Genomic DNA, 10064 nt, shown 5'->3' on the forward strand with positions numbered 1-10064 from the left:
CCCTGTGGGAGCAGACTCAAGGAAAGTGAATAAACTGCGCTGCGAGGTGATATGCTTAGTGGCACCACTGTCAAAGTACCATACATCTGAATCTACTGCAGACATACATGTGTCATGCAAAGATGGGTCATAACTGCACTGCGCATTGAATGCCCATTCTGTATCTTGAACAACATTAGCAGATTCATTGTTAGAAGGAGAGGCATCTGCAACAGCCATACCAGCCTCTTTCTTCTTAGCCTCTTTCGCAGCCAGCTTAGGACACGCTTTGATGACATGATCATTTCCCTTACAGTACTTGCAAAATGTCTTCTGTTTGTCACCCTTCTTCTCATCTTTGTCTTCCTTCTTTGGTTGCGCAGCATTTGCAGATTTCTGCTTACTAGAAGAAAAGCCAGCTTTACCTTTCCCGCTTCTCTGACTAGCAACGAAAGCTTGATCTGCGACACGCATAATATTCCTGTTTTGCCTTGACTGGTCTTCTTGCAGCAAAACAGAAACTAACTCCTCAAATGATAAGGCATTGGGATTGCCTTTCATCATCAAGCGAAGAGTGGAAGCAAAACCCTGATAAGAATCTGGTAGACCATTCAAAACAGTCTGCACAAGTGAACTGTCTGACAGGATTTCATCTGCAGAAATGAGCTGCTCTTTGAAATCCTTGATCTTTGTCAAAAAACTATCCATAGAATCACCTTCGTTCATATGCTCACTCTCCAACTGTTTTCGGAGGTAAGCAACACGAGCCTCATTTCTTGCCTGATACAATGTGGCAAGTACATCCCAAGCATCCTTAGAAGTCCTGCAAGAGCGAATATGTGGGATAATGGTACGTTTGACAGACAGCGCAATCAAGGCATGAGCCTGCGCATCTCTACCATCCCAACGAATCTGCTCTGCTGAAAGTGGTGGTTCTCGAACAGCTGCTACAGCACTTGTGCCTGCACCATCATCAACAGTACCTGTTTCTGATGTGTTTGCAGCATTCCCAGCCACAATAGGACGTGCATCAATACCCTGCACAATGTTCCATAACCCCTTTGCTACCAATACATGTCGCATCATATATGCCCACAATGGATAGTTGGTGCCATCCAACTTATCCTCAGCAGCCAACATGCGGAATACATCATTGTTGTCAGCCATGGCCAATGACTGTACTACTAGATGTAAATGCTGTCTGTAAGAGGTAAACCTGTATAAAATCGACCTGTGCTATGTAGCACAGCCCAAAACAGACGAATGGGCACCTGTCCTGCAGATTTTAATCTTGACAGAAAATCTGCACAGTAGGACGATTTTGCCTGCGCAGTACTTGGAATGCAAAAACGGAGGGCGAAATGACTTCAGATCAAAATTCTGAAACGAACAAACCCTACGGGCTTTCCCACGGCATATACTAACCTGCAGACGCTCGTGAAACCTCGTCGCAATCGGAGGAGATGAAGCGGCAGGTGCCGGTGATGCTGCCCGGGAGGAGGAAGCCTGCTCTGATACCAATTGTTGGAATTAGGGTTGCAGGAATGCACACACAACTTCAAGAAGATGAGGAAGCTTGAGCACAACACAGTAGTGTATTATGAGTGCCAAAAATGAAAGATAACAAGCCCTAGAAGATAATAGGCGTATATACAATGCACGGGGGAAAAAACCTCCTAGTGAGGGAAAAAGTGCCCCGGCGGTCCTAAGTGTGTTCACACACATCACTACTATAATATGGTAACATTTCTCTGCTATTTGCGCCTCTCTCTCCATCACTCTTTCTCTCTGGTTCCCCTTGGATCTCAACCTTCTCTCTCTTCTGTCCTCCCTTTCTCTCTCTCTCGCTCTATTCCCCCTTGCTCGTTGTCTCTCTCTCTCTTTCTTGCCTCTTGTGTCTTAATCTTCTCTCTCTTCCTATGTGGCTCTCTTAGTAAGCCCTACTAAGAGAACCTTCTGCACAAGGTTATTAAGTAAAGAATGATTTTCTCTCTCATGTTTGTTTCTCTTTTCTCAAGTGTGTTTCTCTCTCTCGTTGTCACTTTATTCTATGCTTTAGGGGACATTTAAAAAAAGGGACACATGAGAATCTCTCTCTCTCTCTCTATGTGCAAACCCTCTAGGCAGCACACCAGTTTGTGCTCTGTTGCCTTCCCCTCCACGGATCAAGTTGTGTGTGTGTGTGTGTGTGTGTGTGTGTTTATTGTGTGTAGGTGTATGTGTCTTTGAAATAAATATAAATTTATAATTCCATAGATAAACAGACAAAGACAGCTATTTAAAGACCCTAGATAGTTTGATGATAAGAAAAATGGTCTAAATATAACATGTACATTTGTTGTGATACATGGAACAAACATTGATGTACAACTAGATGAAAAGGTTTATAATTAAAAAATTTGAAAGAACCTACTAGCAAGTAGAGACTGTAGGTCTGTTACATCAATGTTATGAACAATTAAAAAAGACCAAAAGTAACTATTGGTCCAAAAATGTTAATGGGAACTCCGACAACAAATTACAACCACCAAGACTAAGGGAAGACAAGCAAGAAACAAGTAGACGGGAGTCCAAGTCTATGACTTGTTTCTCATCAACCTATGCATATGTGGCAAGGACTATTTTACCACAACCTTCTTGACCAAGTCGTCAAGGCCCAAGGTCGAGTTCAAATATACAAAGATATCAACGGTCTCAATTTTTTGTCAATTTCTTCAGAGTCTTTGGGAAGACTTGATTATGCATAGGGCTAGCCCAAAACCATACGAGATATATAGACATTGCAATTTTGGAATCAACTTAGAGTAATTAACAAGTTATTGAAAAAGGCATCAACTTAAAAGAATGCTTAGGATCCAGCTTAGTGCTAGAAAAATTGATTAACTGATTTTTTAGTAAAACCCTAATTTGTTGATTTCTTAGAAACAAAATGTGAATATCATATATAGATTTAAGTGTGTGTGTGTGTGTGTGTGTGTGTGTGTGTGTGTGTGTGTGTGGGCGCATGCACACACATGCGTATGTGTGTGTTACCCCCAGGATATTCTCATCAGTTACAATTTGGAACTCTAGTGATGAGCCCGCTAAAAATAAATAAATAAACTACCAAATATCCACTCATATGGATAGCTGACTACCCCACAAATACTTTATAAGTCATGACACCCCATAATTGGTATACCAAGACAACATGGTAGAGTGAAAACACCTAGTTAGGTGAAGTGAAATTACCTAGTTAGACATTGTTGTTATACACACTTCAATTAGAGCCACTAGCAAAGTCTGGTAGAGGTAATCAAGCCAGGTACATATCATATGTATTTTAGGATATTCTCATCCCTTTGATAGTTAAGTGGCTAAAATAGCCAAAGTGAGAAAATAAATATGTCTAGATTTATTGTCAAGTTAATCGAATAAGAGTTAAAGGTGGTTATATGATGATCATGTGATTTTGGCAGTTATAACCTCTTCTAAACTAGCCCGCATCTAGCGCATGATGGCTATGAGCCATACCACCTGACCAAGGACTTGTTGCAACTGTCACCTTAATCTTGTTAGCATGAATGCTTTAGGACAGTGGGAGGAGCCAAGTCTCAAAGTCCAAATGTATCAAGTAGGAAGATTTGGCTTTATCGAGACAGTAAGCGCTATGGCATAGGGTGTGTGTTTTCAAGATACCTATAAACATATAAACCCACAGACAAATAGACAACTATTCAAATATCCTAGCCACCTTGATGATAAGAAAAATTATCTACATGTAACATGTACATTTGTTGTGATAGATGGAACATGCATTGATATACAACTAGATGAAAAGGTTCATAATCGAAAAAATTTGAAAGAACCCAGTAGCGAGCAGAGAAGGTAGGTCCCTTACATCAATGTTTTGAAAAATGAAAAAAGACCAAAAGTAACTATTGGTCCAAAAATGTTAACGGGAACTCAGACTCAAGAACTCAAACAACAGACTATAACCACCAAGACTCAGGGAAGATAAGCAAAAAAGAAGTAAACAGGAGCCCAAAACTTCTTGTGGGCTAGCAGCCATCGAAAGGGCCTACTGGACATACCAGATACTTGATGGGGCCAACATCTTTGAGTCCTGGTCAATTTTGAATGTTCTATGTACTCATGCCATTTGCTTTTAAGTGTATATCAATGGTCTATGTATAGACTGACACAGGATTTTGCACTCTATGGTATCATACATAAAATGGAGAATGAGGTGTACTCGCTGGCTTTTTGGTAATGGATTTACCTTTTAATCTATTTGTATGGCTCCTTTGAAATCGGTTAACCCCGTAAGGATTCATATCCTGTACAAGTTTTCCCGCCCCCTCTCATGGCTTCTTTTTTAAGTCATTTAATCCCATGGGGGATTCATATCACAAGTTTTGGGCATTTTCCCTTGTGGGAAAGAGGCCCCCTTTCTTTTAGTGTTCAACATCATGAGATTCTGCAGACGAGACTCTCCATACCTAGCTGGGTGCGGTGGGGGGCAGAGGGCCCCTGCCCCCCCACCTCAACAGCTAGAGTTTGCTCCGTTAAAACTGATACAAAACCCGGGCAAAAAAACTCAAAAAATAGACTTTTCTTATTAAGAATTAAACTCACACATATTAAGGAAAGGGACAAAACCTATGAAAGAATATAGTGACTATCTTAAAAATAAAACTCAATCTTTTGATAAAAGGGACAAAAACTATGGATTACCAAGCTACATACCATATAAGAAAAAGCCCATGGTACAAGATGCATTTGGATACAAAGAGAAGAGAGCTCTGAAAAGTGACTTTATCACAAGGAGAAATAGGACAAGGGGGCATAAACGGACTAGGGGGCTCTGTAGCAATAGAGGCCCATAGGACTAGGGGGTTTAAAAAGGACTAGAAGGCTTATTATTCTTTTTTCTCATAGGACTAAGCTAGGGGCTTAGAAAGACATTGAGAGACCAACGCTCAAAAGCTCCATTCACAAAATCAAAGTAAGCTCCATGCAAGGCAAGCTTCTCTTGTTGGACCCCCTCCTTCACAAATGGGTAGCTCATACAATTCCACAATGACATGTTCACTGACTCCTGCAAGACAAACAAGAACTACTTTTCAAAAAACTTAAAGCATGGTTTGATTCCACAAAGTTTTAAATATTTCCCACTTTGTGATTGCGGCAAAGTATGAGCTTCTGTAGACGAGGCTCCGCGGCATTATCACAACATCATGCACTTCTTTAGACAAGGCTCCATACACCTGGCTAGGTGCGGTGGCCCCCTGCCCCCCCATCACACCAAGCTAGATATGCCACCGCACCTAGCTTAGGAGGAGAAAGGCCCAACTGGTCTCTAAGCTATATTTTACTCTATTGCACTTTCTACACTAATGTATTTCATTGTTTCTAAAGAAGTATTCTAGTGTCTTTCATTGAAGTTCTTAAAAGGTAATCTGTATCATGTTTTTTTAAATCAAGAAAACTAATGTGATCACAATTGATGTACATAGAGCTTTCTTTCTACAGAAGTAGTAAGTACACTAAGTATTTCATTGTCTCTAGAAAAGTGTACTAGTGTATTTCATTGTCTCTAGAAAAGTGTACTAGTGTATTTCATTGACGTTCTTCAACAAAAGGTACAACTACTTATCATGTTTTATATATGAAGAAAATTAATTTATCATCATAGGTGGTATATAGAGCTTTCCATGTCCACTACATAAAGAGATGTAAATTGTGTGTGTGTGTGTGTGTGTGTGTGTGTGTGTTGTGGTTGTGCCGAGGAGGGGGTGGGGGGAACTTAGTGTGTGTAGTTCTAGCCTCTAAAAGATGCAACACATAGCCAATATCGTTCAAGAATTATGAATTGAGCAGAAGTGACCATATTTTAGTGTGCAAGTGCTAATACATTCACATTTTTGTTTACATACCTTGACACCACAAGCCCATTGGTCCTCAAATGAGCAATCGGCATTGCATTTGGACTTTTAGTGCTCTTATTAGCGGGCTTTGCAATGGTAATCCAATCCTCAATGTACTCACTATTGCAATTCAAAGTCACAAAACACAAGCCTTAGGGCTTTGCAATGGTAATCCAATCCTCAATGTACTCACTATTGCAATTCAAAGTCACAAAACACAAGCCTTAGCAAGAAGCCATGGATCATTTACATCATTTTTTCTATATGCTATTGCTTTGTAGCTTTTTTGTTATTGGGGAGGTGTGAGTCACACCTCACACACAGACTCGCCCGTAACTACGGTCCCATGATTATTACATTCTTAAGAGATAAAATAAGGAGAAAGACGTTATTAAAATTTACATACTATACATAGTGATAGTACATACACAATGTCAATTTTAAAAAGCCATGAATGATTTACATTGAGAGACAGTACATATACTTTGTACACTCAAAAAGGTTAAAAGAGAAAGATGATGAGACATTGCTTGGGTGTACATAGTCTTTTGGGTCAATCAACTTTCCTTTTTATGACTTTTAAAGAAAACAATGCATAGTATGTAGTTCAAAAATCAAAATTTGAATACTCTATTGATTAATTTAATATTCCTTTTGTGAGAAAAAGACAATTTATAGTATAATACTTCAACATTAGAACTTTCCACATAGTACTTTGTCACTTAGCCATTTGGCACAATCCCATGGTAGATGCGCATTTTCCTAAAGAAAAGGAGATTTGTGTAGCTATTTCATGATCCTGATTCCTGATTCCAGACAACTCTTTCATTTGTTTCTAAAAGTTTGATTACTCTAGAAGACTCTCTAAAGACACACGCAGCCATGCTACGCTGAAGTAAATATTTACGTCGGCACGGCACGGACACCGATCTCGGAAATGGACACCCATCTCCGAAATGACCTCTCTCTCTCTCTCTCTCTCTCTCTCTCTCTCTCTCTCTCTCTCTCTCTCTCTCTCTCTCACACACACACACACACACACACACACACACACACACACCTGCATTTGTTGGACCCATCTTCCTTCATGCCAAGTAAGGCCTTGACCCCACCGCAACGGCTGTGGCCAATTATCATAATATTCTCTAGCTGTGGCACCAAAACTCCATGTTCAATATCTAGACCACATTGTGATTTCCATGAGGGCCTTTTTGACAAAAACCTCTTACCTTCAAGTGTAGCACTGCATATTCAATGGTGGCAGATCCACCGGAAGAATGGCTAGTCTAAAAAGCAATCCACAAAATCAACAAATTCATGTGTGATCTTCAGCAAATTTTTTATTGAAGAAACTTGGTTGCCTTAAGCTAATGTTCAAGAAATATGTGTCTCAATTTGCAACACATATTTCTTAAATAAAATGATATAAAATCCAAAAATAAAATGCCGTGGACAAAAAAATGTGAATTTCTTAAATAAAATGATATAAAAATAGTGCAAATTGTAATTTACTCAGTTGAAAATATAAGTTTTACAAAACAACTTTTCCCCGACATTGCCTAAATTGTTTACATTTGCTAGAGGGCCTTGTGATCTTTACTAAAGTTGCATGAATTTCAGAGAACATGTGATACTTTTGCTTCTTCGCTGAATTTCTTGTTATTATACACTAAATTTAAATGGGCATGGGCCATTGGGACTCATGGCATTACTTTAACCTAGTCCACATAAAATCTCTCTCTCACACACACACACACACACACACACACACACACACACACACACACACACACAGAGAAATTTTTTAGTAAGTGTAGGTGTGTGTTTGTGTACACGTGTGTGAGTGAGAGAGAGAAACACAAGAAGTTTTAGACATTTTCCCACTATGATTCCCACATTGTGGATTACGCCAACATCATGAGCTTCTGCCAGACGAGGCTCCGCATACCTAGCTTCTGCAGACGAGGCTCCGAGGGGGCCGGCAGCCCCTTGCCCCCCACCGCACCTAGCTAGGTATGCGAAGCCTCGTCTCTGCAGAAGCTCATGATGTTGTCGTAATCTACAATGTGGGAATCATAGTGGGAAAAGGGGCTCTTTCCCACATGGGAAAATGCCCAAAACTTCTTGTGAATTAAAGAGGGAGAGTCTAAGTATAACTTTTTTCACAAGTGTATGTGTGTGTCGAGATCACTGTCGATTGTTGTGTGTGTGCACTGTGTGTGTGCGCGCACTGTGTATGAGAGAGAGAGAGAGAGAGAGAGAGAGAGAGAGAGAGAGCTTTGTAAATTGCATTAAAAAGCACTGAAGCAAAAGTAAAGTGATTGTCGAAGTTGTGGTTTGGGTGTGTCGATGTCACTCGATGGGGGTATGTGTGTGAGAGAGCTTTCACATTTTTTTTTAAAAAGTGTGTGTGTGTAAAGGTGGCTACCTCTTTGGAATGAGCGGGCACCAAGCTAGCAATGTTGCGCACGATGAAGGCATCTCCCAGCTCCAAGCCCAGCACAAGAGCCGGGTCCACTCGCGAATCTGAGCATGCTATTATCATCCACTACACCCACCACCACCCATTTTTTTCCCCTTTTTAAAGCTTTCCATTTGACTTTATCCATATACAACATAAAGGATCCCCTTTCCCACTCCATATACAAAATAAATATCCCCTTGCCCACTCCATATACAATTATTATATATATATATATATATGTTGTATTTTAAAAAATAAACAACCATATAAGTATTGATATAAATTATGTATCCTTTTTAAAGCTTTCCATTTGACTTTATCCATATACAACATAAAGGATCCCCTTTCCCACTCCATATACAAAATAAAAATCTCCTTGCCCACTCCATATACAATTAGTATATATATATTTTTTGTTGTAATTTAAAAAATGTACAACCATATAAGTATTGATATAAATTATGTATCCCACCTTTGGGTGCTGTGATTCCGCCAACGCCTTGAATAAAGTTTGCTCCTTCATGTGAAGAAATTCCTCATTAATATACTCATTTTGTCAAAGGCTCCACATTATATATTCATTTTGTCAAAGGCTCCACCGTTATAGAAAACCATTCATAGAAAAAGATGTGTGTGTGTGTGTGTGTGTGTGTGAATTAACAATGTAAGGGCTTGTGTGGCTAAATGCATCATGGTGGAGAAAGGCAAGTTTCTGTTTGTGTATGTAGGTGAGAGAGAGAGAGAGAGAGAGAGAGAGAGAGAGAGAGACTTGAGTGAGTGAGAAAGTATGGAGATGTGTATGTGTGTGTGTGTGTGTGTGTGTGTGTGTGTCTCTCTCTCTCTCTCAATTGACAATGTAAGTGTAGGTGAGAGAGAGAGAGAGAGAGAGAGAGAGAGAGAGAGAGAGAGAGAGAGAGAGAGAGAGAGAGAGAGAGAGACTTGAGTCTGAGTGAGTGAGAAAGTGTGATCACATTGAAGTGAAATTGTGTGGAGTGAACAAGTCAAATAGGTGGTTGGGGAAAACAAATAGAAAATGAAAGATGGGCCCCAAAAAGGGCAATAAATTATTTTAGGCTTAATTAATGGAAATGGTAAATTAAGGTAAAAGCAAAGAAAAATTAAATGGTAAAAGAGGGGAGGAGGGGTACTTGAAGTGGGCTTTGAACTCTTGAAAGCCCTTTTTAATTTTCTAGAGGGGGTCAAGGTCCACGTGGGCAACAAGGGCGTGGTCCCCCTTCTTGCCTTCCAGAGACAGCTCCTTCCCACCTTCTTGCTCGCTTTGCCCTTCAATTCAGGGCACTCCCTGTCAAATTATTTCTTAAAATTTATAATTATATAATTAAAAGTTAAAAAATCATAATAAAATTTATTTTCTACTTTAGAAAAATTAAAATAAAAACCCCACTTCAGCAGATTGTCGAGTGCGTCCATTGCTGCCTCGCATGTTCCTTCATTCTCGTAGCGACCGCATAATGTGCAGCATGCAAAAAAAATAAATTAAATAAAATTCTCAAAATAATTAAAATTTGAAATTTACATAGCATTGACGACAGCTAAGATTAGCATAAATTCCTGCCTTTAATTTATATTCGTTAATCAATCAGTGGCACTGAAAACTCCATTGAAAAAAATGCAATCAGTCGCACCGAAAATTCCATTGAGAAAATGCAGCATGCACAAAACTGCTGATACGTGACGTGATTATTAATATC

The 10064-nt window shown here is 39.6% G+C and overlaps 1 pseudogene; it reads right to left on the reverse strand.

The window, feature by feature from the left end:
- Positions 1-4906: 4906 nt before the first annotated feature.
- On the reverse strand, positions 4907-9822 carry LOC147629905 (carbonic anhydrase 2-like; annotated as a pseudogene).
- Positions 9823-10064: the final 242 nt, after the last annotated feature.

The sequence above is a fragment of the Cibotium barometz genome, chromosome 17 (assembly GCF_041138505.1).
Source record: "Cibotium barometz isolate CiBa-2024 chromosome 17, ASM4113850v1, whole genome shotgun sequence".
In the NCBI taxonomy this organism is placed as follows: domain Eukaryota; kingdom Viridiplantae; phylum Streptophyta; class Polypodiopsida; order Cyatheales; family Cibotiaceae; genus Cibotium; species Cibotium barometz.